Source organism: Pinus tabuliformis, chromosome 9, assembly GCF_031772625.1.
Source record: "Pinus tabuliformis cultivar Carrire ecotype Pingquan chromosome 9, CPIR1, whole genome shotgun sequence".
Classification (NCBI taxonomy): Eukaryota; Viridiplantae; Streptophyta; class Pinopsida; order Pinales; family Pinaceae; genus Pinus; species Pinus tabuliformis.
The window spans coordinates 1,065,678,942-1,065,704,167 of NC_142307.1; the positions used below are offsets into that span (position 1 = coordinate 1,065,678,942).

The 25,226-nt window shown below is 40.0% G+C and overlaps 1 protein-coding gene across 5 annotated transcripts in view; it reads left to right on the forward strand.

The window, feature by feature from the left end:
- Nucleotides 1-25,226, forward strand: part of LOC149152434 (beta-glucosidase 12-like) — a 68,329-nt gene that overhangs the window by 37,309 nt on the left and 5,794 nt on the right. The window contains exon 1 of one of the 5 annotated variants that reach the window (XM_089445817.1): nt 17,654-17,795. The exons of the other annotated variants lie outside the window; for them this stretch is intronic. The gene's annotated coding sequence lies outside the window, so the exon portion shown is untranslated. Of the gene's footprint in view, nt 1-17,653; nt 17,796-25,226 lie in introns of those variants that run through there. 5 annotated transcript variants of the gene reach the window in all.

The window sequence follows — 25,226 nt, forward strand, 5'->3', positions numbered from 1 at the left end:
CGACTCCATTAATGGGCCGTCATTTTTTATGGGTTTTGGAAGTTCAAATTAACGTTTCAAAACCATTTTTTAAAATTTCCCCATCAAACAAACAAATTCGTGAATGATCCTGTAAGAATCCTCGTCAAACGTGACAAATTGACGTGGGAGGTATGATTATGCCTAGATCCCTTATACTATCACGTTGTACTGTCATATGTTCAAATGTCCAATTAATGTTGCATTTGTGTTATTGGCTAAACCAAGGGTCCCCGTCTATGTTTTTATGAATTCTAGGGCATCAAACAATTTTGTATGGTTGTTAAATCTATTCATTAGAGAATTGGTCTATGCCACTCTTTGTACTCCAAAGAACAATACAAAAGGAAATTCCCAATGCATCTTACATTTATGGCACGTTGTTTTTACACAAGTTCGAGTAACCTTTCTAAAGTCCTTCAATAAAATCATGGGAGTCATGTTATCGGTTATTGGCACCATTTCTGTCCCTGTTTTGTTTAATTGTTTTATTAGGAGGGACTTGCTGCTTTGCAGTAAATCATAATAAAGGGTATCTTTAAAAACTCTACGAGATGTGGGTGACTAACAAGAGCTTAATTGCTCGAGACGTTGGTGGCAATTCCAACACCACGCGGCATTTATGATGGGAAAACGTACGAGGGACTCCAGTTTTTCCAAGGGTATCTTTAAAAACTCTACGAGATGTGGGTGACTGATAAGAGTTTAATTACGTTGGTGGAAATTCCAACACCACGCCGCATTTATGATGGGAAAACGTATGAGGGTCACCAGTTCTTCCTCCAAGCATACGAGGGTTCTCGAAGCCCTCCGGAATAACTGCTCTAATTCAGAGCGTGGGCATCAGTGGTAATCAACAGGCGATGAAGGCGACGGGTGTTGGGGCTCAATTGATATAGGTGCGAAGGGGGGCTTTCCACCCAAGCCCTTCCTTGCTCTTAGAGCAGTGTTGATTGTTTAGGGTATTGAGTGGTAGAGGCAAACAAATTCAAACTGCAAAGTTTTATTTGGGACCCTAGGTCGTGTTTTGTTGAGCCACTCTGAAGGAAATTGTTAGATAAAGAGGAGCGTCGATTCGGAGGACTCTTCCTTGGTGGTGCCCTTGGATGCCTCCACTCTTTTTTAGTAATTTCTTCGGTTTAATCAATGATTTTTTTGTGTTTGGTTCATTTTGGTGGGCTTTGGTACTCTTCTAGTCAAATTGTTGTGTTGGGAGGTTTCTAAAACTAGTTTGGGGTGTTTTGGTTGGTTTCAACTTTTTTTTTTTGGTTTTTTATTCCCTGGGGAGGGTGTGTTTTTTGTGGCCACTGATGAGTAATTTGGTCTTGTCGCTTTGAGTCGTAGCCACATCTAGGGCCTTGGTGGGGTGGTTTGTTGAGATTGCAACAAGATGATGGAGCTTAGTGAAAAGAATCGCCTTCACTAAGCGGGCTCACAGGCAAATTATGGCGCAAGTTCTATTTTTGATCCCATTAGTGATGATCACAGTATGGGTAATCACAATATGAGTGATCACAGTGTAGGTGACCACAGTGTGGGTGATCAAAGTCTATTTTTAGACTGGCTGTCAAAAATAGAAAAGTCAAATATTATTATCTCATAATAATATTTGGACTATAAACTTGATCTTATTCTCTTGGAGCACTTCAGTTTGAGCTACAGATGTGGCCCATGCAGCTGTCAGAAGGAAGTATGCTTTTTTATGAGTCAGTTGAGTTGTTGCATGCATGACTTCAGTTAGAACTCAATCAGTTGAGTTTGGTGGAGTTGATTGTGGAGTTGATGGAGTTGTGTTCAGTTTGACTTGGTTAAACTAGTTGTAGTTAGTCTAACTGAAAATAGACTAATGATGAGTTGTTAAACTAATTATTAATTCATAATACAACTATAGAATACATCAGTTAACTCAGTTGCATGTCAGTGCATGTTCAGTTCAGCAGGGACAGGTGTTAGAGAATTAGATTGCTATCAGTTGTGACTATAGTTGTGCATCAGATCTTGCACAATCAAGGGATTGAGTATGCCAATGAGTTTTCTCATGTATTTGCCCAGTATTGTAGCTTGTGCTCACGTCCAACACAATGTGAGTGATTCTTTGCAGGTGATATACAAGTTTGGTAAACCATTCTCATTAGTTCTTGAGCAGTGGAGGCAGGAAAGCAGTGGAATAGATTTGGAGATCAGATTTTCGCTGTATTGTGTGTAACAGGTGGAGCTGGTACTGGATTGCTTGTGATAAGCATTTTACTTTGTAATGTTACATGGTTTCAATCATTAATATACAGATAGTGTGGGGTTTTTAGCGAGATGCTTTCCCCGGGTTACATACTGTGTTAATGTGTGAATGCTCTTGATGTTTTATTGTTATTGATGCTGCTATATTGATGATCAACGTAGAGGAGCTTATGTATTGTGTATGTATTCCACAATAGTACATGATCAGGATAATCTATGTTGAATATGTGTTAAATTATTCAAAATTTCTACATGGTATCAAAGTGAGCTAGATAATTGTAGAAAAATTTTCTACATGGTATCAGATCTGTTGATCATCAGATCTACTATTCAGGAAGTGTTTACATTCTATTTCTTCAGGCAGAGTCTGTAATCGGGCCAAGTAGCCTCTGGATTCATCATTCCTTTGGAAGGTGAGATATCCGGTGAATGCCCATACAGTCAATCTCTGTACGAGAAATATTGTGTTCTCACGAATCTTAGATCCGAAGCGGTTGAGTTGGTTGCTGGTGGAATTCGAATTTGCAGCAGTGTTTTCTTGGTGACAACGCAGCAATGTCTTTCAACGGATTGCGATTGGAGTATGCTCTTGAGGGAAGCCCAAACTATATTGCATGGAAGGACAGGATGGAGGCAGTATTGGATGATAACGGGATGAAGGAGTTCATAAATACGGATATCCCAAAGCCTACTGATGCTACTCAAGATGATGCTTGGCAAAAGAAGACTACAAAATGTCGAAGGATTCTATTGGAGGGCGTGAAGGATCACATTCTGTCCAGCCTCCATGGAAAGGCTACTCCATATTTGATGTGGAAATCATTAACAGAATTATTCCAAAGCAAGAGCAACCAGAGGAAGTTGGCGCTCAAAGATAAACTCAGAAACATCAAATGCGAGAAGGGTGACAGTATACCCAAGTATCTCACGAAGTTCACTCAGTGTCGAGATGAGCTGGGAAGTGTGGGAGTTACTGTCGATGATGAGGATTTGGTGAGCTTGGCTCTCCTTGGTCTTCTAAAGAGTTGGCATTCCTATCAGGACTCTGTCAATGGTCGGGAGAAATTGCCAGGATGGGAAAGACTATGGTCAGATCTTGTGCAGGAGGAGATCAGGTAGAGTACCAGGGACAGATCTTCGTCAAAGGGAGGTGATGAAGAGAATTGTGCTTTGGTTGCCAAAGCAAAGAAAGGAAGAGCGAGAAAGCTTCTTAGTCTGGTGCGAAAGGCAAGAAGCAAGATATGTCCAAGGTGAAGTGTTTTCATTGTCACCAGCACAGACATTATGCCACTAATTGTCCGCAGAAGAAGAAGAACAAGTAGGCTGCTGGATCTTCAGCAGGAGAGGCTCTAGCCTCACAGTTTGAGCTTGATTTTTCATCGATCGCATGCTTGGTTTCAAGTGTGATGGGATCGGTGTGGTTCTTGGATAGTGGTGCGTCTTTTCACATGACGGGAGATAGAGATTTGTTCTCTGATCTGGAGGACAAAGATCTTGGAGTGCACATCGAGATGGGCGATGATGGTAGATACAATGCGAACGATATCGGTACCATTTCCTTTGAGAGGGAGTCTGGTAAACCCTTCATATTGAAGGAAGTCATGCATGTTCCAGGATTGAAGAAGAATCTCATCTCAGTGGCGATGTTAGAAGACAAGGGGTATGATGTTGTTTTCAGCGAGGGAAAGGCTTTCCTGCGCAACAAGACAATTGGTGAGACCCGGAAGATAGGGGTTCGAGTGAGGAACCTTTATCAGTTGCATGTAGATGGATGCGCAGCAATGGCGGGCAAGGCAGAAGGATTGGTGAGCCGGGATGATGGCGAGTTGTGGCACAGGAGATTGGGTCACCTTCACCATGGAGCCTTGAAGATACTGCAGCAGATCACTACAGGGCTTCATAAAGGCACACTTGCGCAATCAGATTAGTGCAAGGGGTGTACTTTGGGGAAGTTTGTGAAAGCCACCTTTCACAAGAAGGATAGTCGCGCCACGACAATCCTTGAGAGAATTCACACAGACGTGTGTGGAACTTTTTCAGTTGCTTCGACAGCAAAACACAAGTATTATGTGATTTTTGTTGATGATTTCTCTCGTAAGTGCTGGATCTTCTTCATGCAGAAAAAGAGCGAGACATATTCAAATTTCTCTTAATTCAAAGCACTGGTCGAGAAGGAATCGGGGAAGAAGGTGAAGGCTCTTAGGAGTGATAATGGTGGTGAATACATCTCGGACGAGTTCAAGGATTTCTGCAAGGCAGAAGGGATTCATAGAGAGCTCCTAGCTCCCCATAACCCACAGCAGAACGGGTTAGCTGAGCGGAAGAACAGAATGATTGTGGGTGCTGCACGGGCAATGTTGCATGATCAGGTCCTACCCCTTCACTTGTGGGCGGAAGCATGCAATACAACAGTTTATGTGCAGAACCATTGTCCTCATAGGATACTTGGCATGAGTACACCCGAGGAGACTTATTCTGGTAAGAAGCCTGATCTTTCTCATTTGAGGATTTTTGGTGCTAATGTTTACATGCATGTGACGAAGGATGCCAGGAAGAAGTTGGAGCCAACCGCAGAGGTTGGGATATTTGTGGGGTACACTGATACGCCCCACAACTATCGTGTGTATTTTCCAGACAGTGGTAAAACTGTTATGCGATGGGATATAAAATTTCAGGAGGAGAAAGCCATGAAGTGTTCACTTGAGAGGGAGCTACACTTGCATGTAGATGAGGAGCTATTAATTCCTAAGGATGAGCTTCAGGACGTGGATCAACCACAGGATGAGGTTCATGGAGTGGAAGAGACCACTCATGCAATGCCAACCATCAGAGGGCGAAAGCGCTTGACAAAAGCTGAGCGATTGGCTCAAGATGAGAGAAAGTTGTAGGACCACCTACAGCCCAACGCAGGCAGAGACAGTCACCTGATCGGTACACTGGATACATGGCTCTTACGAGCAAGTGTGTTGTGACTGAGCCATCCTCTTTCGAGGAAGTTGTGGAGGATCCTGCATGGGTAGACGCCTTGGTGGAAGAGTATGATTCTATTGTCAGAAAAAGTGCATGGGAGATTGTTCCTAGACTGGAAGGGAAATCAGTGGTGGGTTCGAGATGGATCTACAAAGTTAAGCAGGCAGCTAACAAGAGTGTGGAGAAGTACAAGGCAAGATTTGTTGCCCAAGGCTTTTCACAGATAGAGGGGATCGATTATGATGAGACCTTTGCACCTGTCGCAAGGTATTCTTCATACGGACGATTCTTGCTCTCTCAGCGCAGATGGGATGGCACATTCATCAGATGGATGTGAAGACTGCGTTCCTCAACGGAGTCATTGAGGAGGAGGTGTACATTGAGCAGCCTGAAAGCTTTGAGGTCTTCAGCAGCGAGTTGTATGTGTGCAGGCTCAAGAGAGCGTTGTATGGGTTGAAGCAAGCACCACGTGCTTGGTACACATGGATAGACAGCTATTTCACAGGACTTGGATTCTCCAAGAGCGAGGCAGATCCTAACCTATACCAGATTGTGGTGGAGGATAAGTTGCTTATCATTGTACTGTATGTTGATGATTTGATTCTAAAGGGTGATGAGCTGTTGATATTGTCATGCAAGAAGGATCTTGCTACAGAGTTTGAGATGAAGGACTTGGGCCTCCTTCACTATTTCCTAAGATTGAAAATATCGTAGCGCAGTGGTGGAGTGTTTGTTTCTCAGGGAAAGTATGCTCGGGAGATACTGGAAAAGTTCAACATGCATGGCTGCAAGCCTGTTGATACTCCTCTTCCTGGAGGTTGGAGGAAGGAGGATGCCACTTCAGGAGAAGAAGTGGATGCCATTGTTTATCGACAGTTGGTGGGGTCGTTGATGTATTTGGTCAATACACGACCCAATATATGCTATGCAGTTAACCAGCTTTCACAAGCTATGGTTAAGCCTACCAAGCTCTTCTGGAAGGCGGGAAAGCATGTATTGCGCTACTTGAGAGGCACATCAGGATATGGATCTTGGTACATACAGGAGGATGAAGATTGGGTAGGGAGCTCAAGAGGCCGAGTATATGGCAGAAATGACATCAGGTACCATCATATCAGAGATTGTGTGCAGCGGAGGATCATGTTGCTTTCATACATTCCAACGGAGGATCAGGATGTTGATATTCAGACGAAGGCTCTCACCAGGAGCAAATTCGAGTACCACCGAGGCACGATAGGGGTTGCTGATAATCCATATCTTGTCGAGATGGAGTGTTGATATTGCAACAAGATGATGGAGCTTAGTGAAAAGAGTCGCCTTCACTAAGTGGGCCCGCAAGCAAATTATGGCGAAAGTTCTATTTTTGATCCCAGCAGGGATGATCACAGTATGGGTGACCATAGTGTGGGTGATCACAATATGAGTGATCAAAGTCTATTTTTAGACTGGCTGTCAAAAATAGAAAAGTCAAATATTATTGTCTCATAATAATATTTGGACTATAAACTTGATCTTATTCTCTTGGAGCACTTCAGTTTGAGCTACAGATGTGGCCCATGCAGTTGTCAGAAGGAAGTACGCTTTTCTTATGAGTCAGTTGAGTTGTTGCATGCATGAATTCAGTTAGAACTCAATCAGTTGAGTTTGGTGGAGTGGATTGTGGAGTTGATGGAGTTGTGTTCAGTTTGACTTGGTTAAACTAGTTGTAGTTAGTCTAACTGCAAATAGACTAATGATGAGTTGTTAAACTAATTATTAACTCATAATACAACTATAGAATACATCAGTTAACTCAATTTCATGTCAGTGCATGTTCAGTTCAGCAGGGACAGGTGTTAGAGAATCAGATTGCTATCAGTTGTGACTATAGTTGTGCATCAGATCTTGCACAATCAAGGGATTGAGTATGCCAATGAGTTTGCTCATGTATTTGCCCAGTATTGTAGCTTGTGCTCACGTTCAACATAGTGTGAGTGATTCTTTGCAGGTGAAATACGAGTTTGGTAAACCATTCTCATCAGTTCTTGAGCAGGTATTGAGCAGTGGAGGCAGGAAAGCAGTGGAATAGATTTGGAGATCAGATTTTAGCTGTATTGTGTGTAACATGTGGAGTTGGTACTAGATTGCTTGTGATAAGCATTGTACTTTGTAATGTTACATGGTCTCAATCATTAATATACATATAGTGTGGGGTTTTTAGCGAGATGCTTTCCCCAGGTTACATACTGTGTTAATGTGTGAATGCTCTTGATGTTTTATTGTTATTGATGTTGCTATATTGATGATCAATGTAGAGGAGCTTATGTATTGTGTATGTATTCCGCAATAGTACATGATCAGGATAATCTATGTTGAATATGTGTTAAATTATTCAAAATTTCTACATGGTATCAAAGCGAGCTAGATAATTGTAGAAAAAGTTTCTACATGGTTGTATTAGAAGTTGGGGGTGGAATTTTAGTAAGCTCTGGCCCTGCCACCCAATATCCCTCCATGTATTTGCAATTGTTTTGGGGATGCATCGTGTATGGTGTATTTGTTGTTGTTGGTTCTTTGGATGGTTTGTTCCTTCGTGCATCAAATTGCCTCTGAGGTGGTGGGGATCGTCAAAACCTTAGAGTGTAGTGGCAGCAGGTAGTCTCATGGTGCAACAACAAGGGTGAGCACATAGAGGAGCTGGTCCAAGAGGCGATGGAGCTCGGCACCCTGCAGACCAGTGGGGTCTGGGGAAGGCACTTGACCAACCGTGGACCCAATCACAGGGCCAAGTCGACCTCCAGGCTCCACCCTCCTTTTGACTTGTTAAAATCTCTCCCCCCTCCTTTTGACTTGTTAGAATCTTAGTTGAGACAGCTTAGCTTACCTTGAGGATAGATTATCTAATAGAGGCTCACCATGACGACTGGAACACGCTAATTGCTATCATGAATGACTTGCAACATAATCAGTGGTACATGTTAGGCAAGCTAGCCATCAGTGGTACATGTTAGACAGGTTAGCCTCCGTTTGCTACGACCAGAAGAGAGTTCACAATCGACAGGACAAATTGGAAGGGAATGGGAATGACAGAGACATTCTCGGTCTAGGGAACGTGGATGTTTAGATGAGTGGTTTTTGGATATTTGAATTGTTTTGGTTTCTATGGGTTGTTCGCATTCAATCTAGTAGTTTTTTGTTAATGTTATCAATATGTTTTTGCTTGTATCTCATGGCGAACAAGTTCGCCAAGTCTAGTAGGAATGAGACACAAAATAGTTAGTCAGTATAATCCTTTGACCAATTAATAGAAACATTCACCTATCCCTACCAGTTCTCCACCTTCTGGATAGGGAGGCAAAAGCTTTGGAAAATTATATTATCAGGTACCTTTACTAAGACGAAAGAATGGGAGCACGATGAAGAAGAAGGATTAAGACGAGAAGGTTCGAAGCTAGAGGGACATAGTCAATCTAAGGCAGGTGTTCAATTTTATTATGACATACCTTTAAGGTGCTCAATGGATTGTGGGCTTTTATCATGCAAAAAATCCTTTTTAGGCCGGTCATTCGTGGGCCTTGTATTAGCTAGTCATTCGTAAAGCCAGTGATTTGTTAGTCATTCTCTCTAACCGGTCTAACACCCATATGACAGATATACCAAGTTACCCTTGCAAACCTCAAGATGTGATTACTATCAACAAATATTGAGAGCTAAGAATATTCCAGTTTATGGCTCTTTTTCTTCATGGGCCCAAGGAGGAGGGGTTTTCCATATCCGTAATTGAATGAATAATTGGACCATTCAACCATACCCGCATTTCATATATATATATATATATATATATATATATATATATATATAGATATATATATATATATATATATACAATTGAAATGGAAAATACATATATGTTCAATCCCATTAGTAAGTAGATACCGCTTAAGATAAAGAGACATTGACTGGTGGGGGGCCCAATAAGCCGCCTCCCCGCTCCTCGGGACCGACACCTCTCTGATAAGGAAAGAATAGAGAAAGGGTCGAAGGACAGAAGGACTGACTAATGAGAGGTGGGAATTTCGATAGGTAGGCTAGGTGAGGAAATATGTCCTATAGATCAATGGGTTTGGTTGCATTTACATTATACTTATAACTTGATTATTACGATCATATCTATATAAACAATGCACTGAGCTTGTTAAGCTATATTAATTCCAAATTACATGATGGATTTGACTTATACTAATATTGATATGTGCTTAGTTTCCATAACTAATAAGGCCCTGCCCCTTCTTTAGCTAAACTTGGCTAAACGGAGACAAAATGGTTGCAGGATCACCCACAGAAAAGTTGATTACAGTGACTGGGGAGAGACAAGATAGAACAGAGAGTTGGCCTACTCTTCTAAAATCCAAATTTTTATCCCTAAAACTCCATAGATGATTTGAACTAGATAATAACATTAATCAATCCTAGCCCGAATTGTCCAACCCGGAAGAAGAGAATCGAAGGAAAGAGTGATTCATTTAGATAAGTGGTATATAGTTGGTCGAAGTCTGTAGGTAGGTAGAACAATTCAGGTTGTTAGGGGAGTTAGTCACAGGTGGTAACTATAGGGATAATCGGCCATACATTACCCATCCATTTGAGGCATGAGGCACTATGCTCGTTATAGAGTATATAAGGCATATGGAATAACTAGTGTTTGTGATAAGATCATCCTTGTCGTGCTTGTTACTATGATTATAATATTTTGGTAGGGTAGCTAGATTGCTTCTTTGGATCGAGGGCTAACTAAAGAAAGAAAGAATGTCCCCCCAACCCAACCATTCTTAGACAGGAAAAAGTACACAACAAAAAATGTCACCCTTTAGGGTGTTTGAAAAAAAAAGTACCCCCCTTCATTTCAAGTTTCAAGTTTGCAGATCGTAGAGTCAGCTTCTTGGGTTGACTAGAGGAACCAATTTGTTGTGCTAAGTTTAATTCACTTAGCACAGAAAGCTAGTGATCCATTTTAGTTCCTAGCCAAGGTTTTGTCTAACGACAGAGTTAAGGATATCGAAAGACTTTGTGATTTAAATAGGGTTCCAGTTAGTCAAGATGCATCTGCGAGTGCTTACCAAATAATGAGTTACCTTTTGATGAACGTTGAAATGGGTAGGCAAACAAATCTTATTCCGTCTCCTGATAAGGAAATACAAAAAATGATTTTATTATATTTCAATACTAACTAGAATTAGCTTTGTAATTGTAATGTTTGGCAATTATATTCCAATATGTGAATGGAGTGAAGGTGAGGGGTTGATTGAATATGCGAAGCGAAGTGAGACCACGTAGGGTAGCTGCTACCTTCTCTGGAGGGTAATTTATTAATAATGTTCTAATAAAAAGGCCAAGAAATGTTCCAAAGAGAGGGGAAAGGGATAGGGCCATCCTGGCCCCTCTCCACTATAAGATGGCACCCTTGATTCACCGAAAAAATCTCTACAATACATCTTTAATAACTCATTTTAAATTATAATTTAACTTAGTAGTGTTATTTCTAGAAATTGTCAATATATATGTGGTTCAAAAATTGTGTCCAAAATTTAAAGTAGGCACTCCACCCATTTTTAAAAACCAGATAAAATTAAATTATTAGAAAAATATTCATATATATTTAAGCACAATAAATAATGATGAAAATAGTGCGGGAACCGGAAAACCAATCAAGTCAAACTCACTCAAATGGAAAACAACGGCATCCACTCGGCCTCAAACTCCACGCTGAAATCGTGTGTGAGATACAAAATGAGTCAAGTCAAAACCCATGTGGGAAACGAAGTTCACTAGGAATCAGGGGTTAAATTTGACGGGTGACCCTACCCGTCAAGGAATTTTTTTATGACGTTTTTTATTTTTAAACTACCCATCATATAACTTTTAAAATTTATTTGTACAAGTTTCATCTAATTTCAAATTGTACTCATAATTGTCCAAATTTCCATTCTTTGTTGTACCATTCGGCTCAAGCCTCATTGCTACACTTTGTTTTGAGACCTGTTGATCAAATTTTTCTGCAAATTTTCCAGATTGTTCAAATGTTCTGAGTTTTTTTGTTTAAAATGGAAATAGTGATAAAATAGATGGGAAATATATATAGAAACAACAAAAAATAATATTATGAAGTGAAAAAATGTATATTCATAATTACTTTCACATGAAAATAATGAATGTTACTATTGTTGCAACAAATTTGACAAAAATAATTCACTCACACATACCATGTTTTCCATTTGAGTCACTACCATGTTAATCCCATTAAAAGAACAATAGTTGTGAAATTATTTTCAAACCAAAAACTTAATGTGCATGAACTATGTAAATGTTCAAAAAGTAGATTCAATATCACCATGTACACAAACTAAATTTTGGAAAGTTTCACCAAAAGAGGTAATTCTCAAAACACCACTATTACAAACATAAAAATAAAAGCAAAAACCTTAAATATTTAAGGTTCTCCTTTCTTTAGCATCTTTCCAAATGTCAAATACCCTATCCCATTCCACCATCGATGAATCAAGCCCTGTTAGAGACACCCGCATCAAGGCATCCAATGCAACTAATGATAGCTTTGTTCTTCTAACATCCTTTATTATGTTTTGTCTTGAGAATCCTCTCTCACAAGCAATTGTACTTGCAAGAATAGTAAGTATCACCTGCCATAATTTTGACATGTTAGGAAAATTTGTATGCAACCTTGTAACATAAAAAATCCTCCATGCATCTTTCATGGATGATCCCTCGCAATTAACACGAAGAGTGTCAACAAATGGATGCAACTCTTTCAAACAAGCCTCAAAATCAAATGTAGTTTTGTTTTCTTCACTTTGATAATAAGGATGTTGTAAGTGTTGAAAAATCTTTTTGAGCCAACGCTTTGAATTTCATTCTCTTCCATGAACATCCTCTAAATAATGGCAAGGGCTAAACAACCTTGCTGAGTTGAAAAATGCAAGATCAGGGAATCTTCTGTTCAAATTCTCTACGAGAGCTTGAACATAATCTTTTGCAAGTTGTTCGCAACTTTTTATTGAACCTTCAATACACGGTTTCCATGATTGTTTTTGTATATCAACACAATCAACATATGCATGTGGAATTGCTACAAATCATAATTCATGCTTGTGAACAAGCCCCTCCTTATCACAAATTTCTAGAAAGCCAAATTTAGAGGCATCTATCAATTTAGATAAATAACATGTGCGATCTGCAAATGTGTCGCTTCTTAAAAACCACCTTTTCAAAGTGTTTACCGTGACATCTATGGCTGCCCCTAAAGAGCTGACATCAATCTACTCTTCTTGGAATTGCTTGTTCAACTTGTTTAATTCACACATTATATCTGCAAGCGTATGTAAACAAAATTGTACTGAAAAGATTCTTGCCTTATCATACCATGAGTCTTTTCTTTCATTTTTCCACAATGTTAATATGGGAGGCATAAGTGCAACAAGTATTTCAATGACTTGTCCCCTTGAAAGCCATCTAACTCCATGGATTTGAAGAGCTTGAAGAGTTTCAAGTTGCATAAGTTCCTGTAGAGCAATAAGTTGACTATTTCTTTTCGTAGAATTTTGCAGCCAAGAATATACCTTATTTGCTAATTTCTCAACAAATAATAATTCAGGTACTTTTTTTTAAGCATCCGATGTAGCTAAGGCTTCACGATGAGCAATGTAATGAACACCTACAAGATTAGGTACATCTTTCTTCAAGAAAGTGATAAAACCATTTTCATTACCAACCATTGAAGAAGCGCCATCTATGGAAACTCCTATCAATCTTTCTGTTGAAAGTTCCCTTGATTCCATTAAATGTTTGATTGCATCATAAGTTGTTTTCCCTCTTCCATCGCAAACATTTATGAGCTTTAAAAACTGTGAAATTGGAGGACCCAATCCTTTTGAGTTTAAAAACGTGGCATAAACCACAAGATGTTTTTCTAAACTACGGTCTGTACTTTCATCTAACATCAATGAAAAAAAAGGGTTATCTAGCATTTTGGAAGTTTGTAGCTCTTCAAGGTACTGAGATATAGCAAAAAGGAATTCTTTTGCAGCCATGTGATTTGTATATGATGTGTACTCTTTGTTCTTTGGCATATTTGGCGTGTGTAAAGACATTGTAAACAAACAAAGAGATTCATATTTTGAAAGTGGTAGATCCTCTTGCACCATCCAATATACTAATTTCATAGTAGTGATGACTCTTTCTTTGTTCATATCATTAATGAATGCAATGTGTTATGTAATAGACTTTGTCTTCTTCTCATTTCCACATATCCACTTTGCCGGTGAGAGTTTATGAATGCTTGAATTAGCATGAACAATTATAGAATCATGCTGCAATGTAGAGAAACCAGTCCCAATTCCCCATGGCCCCATTGCCTTATGCATTTCTCAACAGAATAAACTTTTCACATTACAATAATTGTGGTTCGTGAAACGCTAGAGTTTTTCTGAAGTGTTTTGGGATAATTTCATACAATTATTATTATTTTTACTTCAGTAAAAAAGCCTGTGGATGCCAACTGAAATATATGAATAAAGAATGGAACGCGCCCCTCGTGGGGGGCGAGGGCGTTTTTACTGAAGAAATCAGATGATATGATGTAAGGTATCTTCATCATTCCCACACGATTAGCAATTGTTATTATTATGAGGTTTCCACGAAGATTCTCTCTCGCAGGTACGTGGTAGACTACAGTATTCTACAATAAAATACATAGTAGGGTTTTGAAATGGAACAAGAAGAAGTTCCATAAATCTGAGAAGAATTTGGTAAAATTGTTAAAACAAATGGAAATTCTGATATTTCTTTATCAAGAAACCTCAGATTCATAAGTAGCAGAGATTGATACAGAGGAATACGAATACAGATAGGAATACTAATACGAATGATTATAAGTAGGTAGGTCGTTCCATCGATGGGAAGGACGAGAACTGTGTGTTTGTAAGGAGGGAGTAGGTAATTTGTCTGGACCCGGATTCTGGACGATGCACATAATGAGCAAGCAAAGGAGGAATAGCCAGGGCCCGGATGGACAACAATAGAACTCTCTAGAAACCATCTCATAGACACTGCAATAATTTTTTTTTACTGTTCGAAGGTTGTGTATACCTCAGGTTAAACACATACCCAATAGAAACCTGACGCCCCACTGTTACGTAGAAAATCCAACTGAAGGCGTTGAACCGCACGCGACACGAACATTGTAATTGGCGTGAGAAGATGCTACGGTCCACAACCAGCGAGACAAAGCTACAGGTGTGAGTGGTGATCGGGATTCGGGCCCCACCATCCGCGTCAAATAAAATCAACAGGGGCCACTATTTTAAGGTCAGTTCTATACAACCATAAGGATATTCACATGATAAAGATCCTACCCATGTCGATTAAGGCACGTGATTGAGGGTTTTAACAACGTGATCAAGGGTTCGACTCCAATTTCTCATACTCGCGGTTTCTATTACCACACCATAAAGACAGAGAGCTTCTTTAATCATAAGCATATTATAAAAACTATGGAACCTAGTAGGCTAGCACTGGTATGCAGCTGTGGGGTTTTATTTCAAAAATCCAAATTCTGTTTACGCAGGAAGAGAAGTTAAATACTCAAAGAAATATAAATCAAACACTTAGAGTTTTTCATCTGTCGAGGTATGAGGATTTGGTTGCAATCTTATTCTTCTCCATCCCTCAATTTGCTATGCAAAATTTACCGAAACTTCTCCTCACATTCACATGAATTTAAATCGACTCTACTTTCAAATCTTAACAAATCTTAACAATGTCGGATCCTTTTCCACTCTCATTCTTGTTTTGGTGGCTAGCAGCAATAAATAGCAGCCATTCTCTTCGTAGATCAACCCGCAGGATCGATCGATCGGGTTGCGGGTAGAGATGTCCCCTTACTGGACCCAACAAGAGAAATAATTTGTTTGTCCCTGAGCAGTTGATTCATAGTCTTACATTTTGATTTCATTTCTCATTTAGGATTCTTTTAATTACACACGTCTAAATAGACCAATGCTAATCTACGAAAATCGATTTTATTTTATTTGGAATGAGGATAACCAAACTTGTAATTCGTTTGATTAAATTTAAATATCATCTATCAGAGTCGTGCGGCTCGTTTTTTGAATTCGAAGACGTCAAAACAGGGTTTATTTAATTTGATCAGAGTAGTCCGGGTCGTTTCTTAAATTCCAAGACAACAAAACAGGGTTTAATTAATTTGACTTCTAGTTTTTTCAAGGAGCCTGCAGATCTCTTTTAATTAGAGAGCCTCGGGGCGGAATCACACACTAAATCGAAATTTATTTATGATTTCAAAAAGAATTCAAATCATTTTACCTAATATTTATCACAATATCTATGTTTACTTAATAGATATTTAAGAGAGCTATTGCATTTTTCAATTTCAAAAATTCTCTCTGATAAATTCCAGAAGGTACCTTAAAAAAATATTGCTCCATTGTAGCAGTGATCATTCGGCCCTTCGCACACGGTCTGCAGACACTATATACTCCCAAATTCGTTGAAAGCGAGGTAGAAATTAATGAACAGAGCATCCTAATCTAGAAATTTTGAAAATAATTAATTAACCAAAAACAAAGCGCAATTATTATTCATAAAGAGATCAAATAGACATTGCAGTCGTTGTTTATAAAGAAATCAAATCCACAGAAAAATCACAAATAACAAGCCCGAGGTAGTTACCTTGCACATATTATTTTGTAAAAGTATTCACTCGTGCACCCAGTGCTTTGCCCTCAAAGCTGGAAGGAAAAAACTAAAAACAAACAAACAAACAAAGAAGAATTAGTGCAAAAACATTTAAAAGTAACCAATGAATTGTTAAAACCAAAACCAAAGAAAAATAGATTCCGATTGTTGTCCATATATCAAAAAACTACAGCACAGATTTCATCTCTCACTTCATCAATCCATGGAGAAGAGGAATTTGTGTCGCCCAATTTGATTCACCCAAATAAATATGTCCTTCTCCTCTGCACTCGGTGGTTAATTTACATATAGACCACACATAAACATAACAAGAACAACATCATACACAACAGAAACACACAAGGAAGACTATACACAAAGAACAACAACATACACAGCAGAAACGCACAAAGAAGACCATAAACATAGACAGAAACCAAAACAAAGGGGTTAAATTGAATGCGGAACTCTGGCGAACACCAAGGCTACAAGGCAATTGAACGAGAAAGATAGCGAATCATTAGCGATTAAAAATTTACATTTTTAATCTGTAACTGTCCTCTCTCTTTAAATGCTCAAGTTTTAAACCCGAAGGCAATTGAATGTGAATTGAATGAAAAAGTCTCGCGAACAGCAAAGCAATTGAATGCGAAAATCCGTAGATCTGATAGCCATCCGAAATTTATCTGGTCACTATCCTTTGTCCCTAAATGCTAAACTTGCAAGTTGCCACCGGCTAGAGATTATACGGTATAAAAAATATATAACGTAAGCTTAACTATATATATATATATATATATATATATATATATAATTAAAAAAAAAATTAAAACTTTTAATTTTTAAACATACCCGTCATATTGACGTTTTTAAAAATTAATGGCAAGTTACACATGACGTGGAGATTTGAAACTAAAACGTATTTTACGGATAAAAAAGCTAAATACTAATATACTGGCGTCAAATTTAACCCCGACTAGAAATGCCACTACGATGCTCGTCTAAATGTCCCATCAAAATATAAGACATAAGGTGCACTAATGCCACTATGATGCTAGTCTAAACGTCCCATCAAAATATAAGACATAAGGTGCACTAAGAGGAACGCAGGATAACCTAAATATAATATGATCTACTCATTAATTATAGTCCCTACCGTCAGAGGGCATAGGAGTATGGTAATCGATTGCCATGTTTAGCATTAATGCCATTTTAAGTTGATATAAACTTTTTAGCATTTTTTATAAAGTACAGTCTTGACCGCTTATTAAATTTCTACAATAGTATTGAGGACCAATGAAATCTATGAAATACTCGATGCTCTTATTTGGCCTTTTCCCGAAGCCAAGAGACCATTTAGTTATATTCTTCATACAATATATTTTTTGAGCGCATTTATTTCATTCATGTTTTCCAAAATGGAGATTAATTCTAATATTAATTTGTAAGCATTTATAGCTACGCTATAACAATGGAAAATCTCACATGGATGGACATTTTCAATACCAAGGTCAGAAAGTCATTATTCTGGTTAGTAAACACGTAAGAACATGTGTCAACAACTTAGTAAATAGGTGAGCACATGTGTCAACACTTTCGTGTCGCGGGTGGCTCGCTTGCATGTTAGGGATTGCATGTTAAATATCTTTAGTTCTACAACATTGTAAGCTTATCTTCGGTTCTGAACATTGTTTTCGAAACTTTGGCCTTTGGTCAAGTTACAGGAAAGAAAACACCGGATGGTAGTGAGTGGTGGTTGAACAATCCCTTCGGCGAGGAGACCCAACCATGGATAGACCTTTGTTATATTCACAAATCATGCACGGGTACTTGGCCTTTCGCTTGGTTTTATTTCCCCCAAGGAGATTCTGGATTCTATCCGTGATCAGCAATAGCAGTCAACCCTAACAGCCTCACACAAAGTTGCGGCAGTGAAATCAACAACACAATATGGCGCATTATTATAGTCTAGTGCCTTCCTCCAAAGAGATTTCAGAGTACAATATAGAAACCTCCGAAAAGATTTCAGAGTGCATTATTTTTCTACGCTTGTGTGATCTTCTCAGTTTCATAGTACAAGTATTTTTCTACCTTATGTGTTCTTCTAGGTTTCATAGTACCAGTGCTTTTCTGCCCTTGTATGCAGAAGGCATATATGGTTGCATTCTGGCCTAACTAAATGAAATTGCTTGCTGTGCTTCACGATCTGTTTGGTTTCATAGTACCAATGTTTTTTCTGGGCTGCCTAATTAATTGAAATTATTGACTGCTACTTCATATGCTGATTTATTTTCAGTGCCTAACTTCATGGCTACTGCCTCTATCGGGTCCGAATGAAACTGTCCAACCTTAATTTAGCTTTAGACCAGAACCCTCTTTTCTGTTGCATGCTTGATTTCATTTTAAAACTATAATTTCTCATTTTCATACGAGAAAAAAAAGGCTTGGTTATTTTAAATTATCAAAAAGAAGCTCGACTATTTTAAATTATCATATTAAGAAATAGAGAGCTTAATAGCAAATAGATGTCAAAATTACTGATAGACAACTTGTATCAGAAAAAGATAAATCTAAACAGGGGATACATGGTAGTAATCTCATTCATAATCCGAGCCAGAAAATGGTTTCGCTATGATAAATCGTACTGTATGAAAAAAATCACCCAATTTATCCTCCTTTGTAAGCTAAGGTAAGAACTAATTGCACCTTCTTGTCCTTTGATGCTTCCCCGGATGCTCGTGCCTTCCACCGTTGCTTCTTCACCTGCAACCCACCAAGCATGGAATTATGGAGTCGGGACCATTCTGATTCCTTAACCTTGCCTTTCGAAATCTGGTCTTGCTTGCTAAACTGGATCCTAGTAAAACAGCTTCCTTCGGAACTCTTTGGGAGGAAAGTAGCTCAGACCTACTTTAAAATTTATACCCGCCCTTCTCTCTTTTGATGAAGCCTGCTCTAGGAGGAGTCTGCCGCTTGACATTAGAAGGCTGGAACTATTTCAATTTCTATTGTGAAATTAAGAGCCATCTTGCAGGAAGCATCCAACGAACTAGCTCGCTGGGTATGACAGATTATTGTCCCAATAGCAGCAGGAGGTGTGATTGACAGATTAGAAGCCCAGAGAAGCTAAACGCTAGGGGATATCAGCTCATAAATACAAGTATCTAGCACTGGCATCGCGCTTGCCAATGTCGAAGTTGTCAACTACGATATACCCAGTTGCACGCAGACCTTAATATTCATCAACTTCAATTCCCCAACCCTATTTTCACGGGAACATCGTATTTCAAATTCAAGGGAATTCTAGGCTGTTCCAGCAATTGATCTGCCAGGGACAAGAACAATTCTCGAATCCTTGCATTTAGGTCCTAAAAACTAATATTTTTCAACAGTGGATGTGCAATGTGTCTGCATTATAGATGTTGTATTTTCTATGCTATAATAGATATGTTATATGGTGTATGACTGATAGACTGAGACTTCTCCCTATGATTCTGGATTTGCCAAGTTCGACTTTCACACCTCAATTGAATACGCCTTCACTTGGCAATCTATTTGAAGGCTGGGAGAGCATCGGTTGTGACTTGGATCAAACTGCTGCAACCCAGTTGTTATTGGTCTCTTCTCCGTATAATTTGGCTTAGGTACGAATATCCTTCTCATGGGAGAGAAATGAAAGGACCCTCCAATAAAGCATTGCCCATATCCTGAATGCGTTTCTCAAAAATTCCCGAGATTGTATGTTCCAGAGCTGCAGTTTTAACCATTGAACCAGAAGCTCGTTCAGTACCAACTACCGATCTCAAAAATGAACCAAGATGCGCCGTCTATAAATAAATCTGCATAATTCGCTGCTGAATCGAGAGACTATAGATTTCAAAAATGAACTAAGAGCGTCGTCTATAAATAAATCTGTGTATTTCTCGCGGTATAAAAAGCACGAATTACTTTGTAGGTATAAAACGCTGGTAAACAACACATGTAATACATGTGCTATGATCTAGACATTTTTTTGGAATTAACTAACACATGTAATACATAGGCCATGCTTAGTTTTAATGGATAATTTTATATTATTTAATTTAATTAAACATTAAATAAATTTCTTGGCCTACATTAATTTAATAATCTATTTTTGTATCTCTTACCCCACCTGTCACGCCCCTACACCTGCGGTGCTCTTCCAACCGCTTATAGCGAGGTGCGGCACCACCGAACGCTTTCTTTTCACCAATACTCACCTTCGTGGACTACGCCTAATTCACTTGTCCTTACTTAGTTTGTTTTTCGCAACCAAGTAAAATGCATTTATCCTTTATACTTAATGAAGCCCATACTCATTCATTATCCATATGCAATTAACCAAGAACATCAACAATTGCAAACAAGTATAAAGGGAGGGGCAACTCCCGAACAGTCTGCCCAACAATATATTATAACAGTTTCTTCAATAATACATCATCAAGTATACTTGGCAAAACTCCAAGTCTATACTTAGAATAATTTTACAATCAAGGCATAGAACAGCCTTTTACAACATCAATGCCAATCTACATGGTAGGAGGGTGCTCACCCGAGACACCTAAGACTCCCCCTTAGACTCTGCACGATTTCCACCTCAAACCGCACTCTCATCGACTTACTATTGACCTCCGGTAAAACTGCGCACTTCCACCTTAGAGCGCATGAGCTATGCGCACTCTAACTTATTTCTGCGCCTTCTTTTACCCCTTGTCCAATGCGTAGAAGAGATGCACTGTGCGTTGTTGTTCGAATGAGCTCAAAGCTTCCATACTTATACATGTTTCATCGTGGGTTTTGGGAGGGTGTCTAGCCTTAAGGCCGACCCCATAATCCAACACTACACACCCACAAACGCTCATTAACATGTCGGCCTCACTCCATAATCCGTCGCATATAAATGAGGTTTCAACACTTAACCATTTTAAGTGTTTCTCCCTATCGTCGCACTTAACGTCGCATAAGGTTATGAGGATCGTCGCATAAGGAGCGCCCGCCCGTCGCAAGTCCGCCCGCCCGTCGCACCGATGTGCGCCCGCCGTGCCCGTGCGCCCGTCGCACCCGACGCTCAACTGCCCAAGTTGCGAAGACCTTACATCCTCCTCCACCTGAAATCGTTGTCGTCCTCGACAACATACCATCTTGGTAACTCTCCACCAAGATCATCATCAACCATGATGTCAACTCCTCCACATAAGGCAAACATCCTTGCAACATATGTAGAATCCCATCTCCATCATGTCTCACCTTAGTGACTAACTGTCACCAAGACAACCATACCAAGGTATACACCTCTACGGTATGTACTCCATCAGATATCATCTCGATCCATGATCATTGACTCCTTTGTCACAATCTCCACTGCAACAACTCGTGTCAACCTCATCATGTGTCACCATGTGAACCTCTATCATGATACTCCAACAAAATGTCAACACATCTCTGTACACTTCGCGACCCCATGTCTGAACTAGTTGGGTAGCTAATCCAACCATCACGCTCAATCCATGAGAGTGAACATCCTCATGCCATCATCTGTTGTTCCTCAAACATCTGCCACATTCTTGACTCATCAAGAATCCATCTCCATAATCCATGCTCAGGTCCATGGAAACTCCATCCATCTGCAACATGTCATGATGCTTGATGCCAAGCCATCCCTGCACCAACATACCTGCTCAAACATGTTTAAGGACTCACTGCGATGAGCAACTAACAATGAGCCCCATCTTCTCCTTTCACCTAAGAAGATGTAGAGGGAGTAGAGCCTAGAGGCTCTCCCTCACTAATCAACTCAATCCATCTATCAGGATCCTCAATCTCCATCCTTTGTAGATAAGCAACCCGGTCTTCCTTATGGACATCCGGCCTTACATACACCTCCTCCTCCTCCTCATCATCATCATCCACCAACTCTAGCCTCCTTCTCAAATCCAAGATGCTATCTGAAAGTGATCTAATGACCAATGTCTGCTCCACAAGCTTTGCCTCAATAGTGGACAACCGCTTGTTCACCTTCTCCTTATCCTCCATTTGCATCACTCCCAATTTACAATCAGGCCTTGTCACACCAATGGTTGGAACACCAATGGGTACATCTTCCTTCCATCATAAATGTAGAGCTTCCTCAAATGTGGTACAACCATAGCCTCAAATTGTTTCATGAATTCCATCCCCAATACAGCTTCATAGTCATCAATCCGCACTATAGTGAAGTCCACCTTCCCGGTCCATTCACCAAGTATAGTGTCCACCTTCTCAGCTATACCAAGAATCTCCATAGGAGGAGAATTCATTGTCTTCATTTGTGCCTTTGCCGGTACAAACTTCAACCCAATTCTTCTCGCAGTATCTTCACTCATAAAGTTGTGAGAAGCCCCACTATCCACCATAGTGAGTACATCAGCACCTCCAACCTTCATCTGAACATACTCCAATCTATTCCTTTCAGGATCTCTTCTAGAGACCACTTCCGTAGTAGCAGAAGCACCAAGTATCTGCATCATCCCCACAGAAGCACCTTCATTCTTTCCATCAGATTGTGCAATAGCAGCCACCTTTGGTTTAGAAGGAAAATTCTTCACCGTATGTGGACCAGCACATATCCAACACTTCAAAGGTTTCTTTGCCTTCGAAATATCATTCGATTTCGAAGCATCTTCCTTCTTCTTATCTTTCGATTTCTCAAACTTCTTCTTCCTATCATCAGAAGTTTCATCATAATGTTCCACCAACCTGTCAACAACAGCAAAAGCTTCTTCAAGTGTCCTAATCTTCTGCCTCTTCACTTCATTGCGTGCCCAAGGCTTCAACCCAATAATGAAATTGAACACCTTGTCCCTCTCCGCCATGTCAGGAAGTTCCAGAGCTGCACTTGCAAACTCCCGCTGATATGCTTGTAGGCTTCCGTTTGTTTTATGTACTTAATCTTCGTCCTTGCTTCCCATGTTTCATCCTGAGGACTGAAATGAGTCTGCAAAGCCTTCTTCATGTCATCCCACGAAGTAATGTCATCAGCACTACCATTGGCAATCTGATCTAACCTTCTTTGCCACCACATCTTAGCATCCTTTGTTAAGAACTGAGCAGCTACCTTGACCTTTGTCTCATCATCAAATAGACCCAAACGTTCCAAGTATTGCTCCATGTCCCATAGAAAGTTGCCAAGAGTCTTTGCATTCCTTGTGCCATCATAAGATTCTGGTTCCTTGACCTTCATATGAGGTACTCCTCCACCTGAGTTATGCCTCACTGCCTTCTTCAACACCGCTATCTCATCATTGGCTCCGTCAAGAGTTTTCCTCAAGTTCACGATCTCTGCAAGACCCTGATCCCTTGCTTCTTCAACCTCTTTGACCCTTACTTCAAGTTGTGTACACATAAGATCAGTGTACTCATACTGTGTTCGGAGTTCATCATGTTGTGTTCGGAGTTCTTCGAGCTCTTCCTTTGTCTTCAAGTTGATCTCTTGCTCTTTAGCAAGCAAGTCCATCTTCTTATCCCAAGAAGTCTCCATAGCCTCCATCTTTTCCAACACCTTTTCAATGAACCCAATAGTAGTATCCTTCATAACATGACTAGACCCAGCCTGAGATTCAGTTGCCATCTCTAACAACTTCTTACTCTTTTGCAATCTAGTTTCGACCATTCAACAGCTTCACCAAGTCACCTGCAATTAGAACCAACCCTTGTTCCACTTCGTGTGAAACGGTTTCCTTCACCTGCAAGCACCTGTCACGAGCAACCCTGCTCAAATATCAACTGTCAAATTCCCAAGTGTACCCACACTTGCTTCACCAGCTTCCTGCAAGACTAGCTACTGTCATGATAGTGCAGTGGGATCAGCACTTCATCATCAACATGAACACGAGCAACCTTGCTCTGATACCAACTTCACTTCGGTGAAGTTGTGTAGCAGCTTCAATACTCGGATCAGCTGCTCTGATACCAACTGTCACGCCCCTACACCTGCGGTGCTCTTCCAACCGCTTATAGCGAGGTGCGGCACCACCGAACGCTTTCTTTTCACCAATACTCACCTTCGTGGACTACGCCTAATTCACTTGTCCTTACTTAGTTTGTTTTTTGTAACCAAGTAAAATGCATTTATCCTTTATACTTAATGAAGCCCATACTCATTCATTATCCATATGCAATTAACCAAGAACATCAACAATTGCAAACAAGTATAAAGGGAGGGGCAACTCTCGAACAGTCTGCCCAACAATATATTATAACATTTTCTTCAATAATACATCATCAAGTATACTTGGCGAAACTCCAAGTCTATACTTAGAATAATTTTACAATCAAGGCATAGAACAACCTTTTACAACATCAATGCCAGTCTACACAGTAGGAGGGTGCTCACCCAAGACACCTAAGACTCCCCCTTAGACTCTGCACGATTTCCACCTCAAACCGCACTCTGATCGACCTACGATTGACCTCCGGTAAAACTGCGCACTTCCACCTTAGAGCGCATGAGCTATGCGCACTCTAACTTATTTCTGCGCCTTCTTTTACCCCTTGTCCAATGCGTAGAAGAGATGCATTGTTCGTTGTTGTTCGAATGAGCTCAAAGCTTCCATACTTATACATGTTTCATCGTGGGTTTTGGGAGGGTGTCTAGCCTTAAGGCCGACCCCATATCCAACACTACACACCCACAAACGCTCATTAACATGTCGGCCTCACTCCATAATCCGTTGCATATAAATGAGGTTTCAACACTTAACCATTTTAAGTGTTTCTCCCTATCGTCGCACTTAACGTCGCATAAGGTTATGAGGATCGTCGCATATCGTCGCATAAGGAACGTCTGCCCGTCGCACCGATGTGCGCCCGCCGTGCCCGTGCGCCCGTCGCACCTGATGCTCAACTGCCCGAGTTGCGAAGACCTTACACCACCAGTGTAGAGAGCGTAGAGTTATCGGTGTCTCTGGGATTGTCCAGTGTCGAGTTGGGATCATCTACTTCCCCACTTCCACGAGTTATCGGTGTCTCTGGGATTGTCCAGTGTCGAGTTGGGATCATCTACTTCCCCACTTCCACTCAGGCAGGGACTTGCTACACTGCAGCCCCCTTGTTTTACTATAATCATTTTTGTTAATAATATTACTCATATGGAAGATGCTCACACAGGTATCTAAGCATTTATTTTTTCGGGATATCCATAAAAAATATATGGGCAGGTTTTTTGAATTATTTTAAACATCTAAGTAAAAATTGTCATT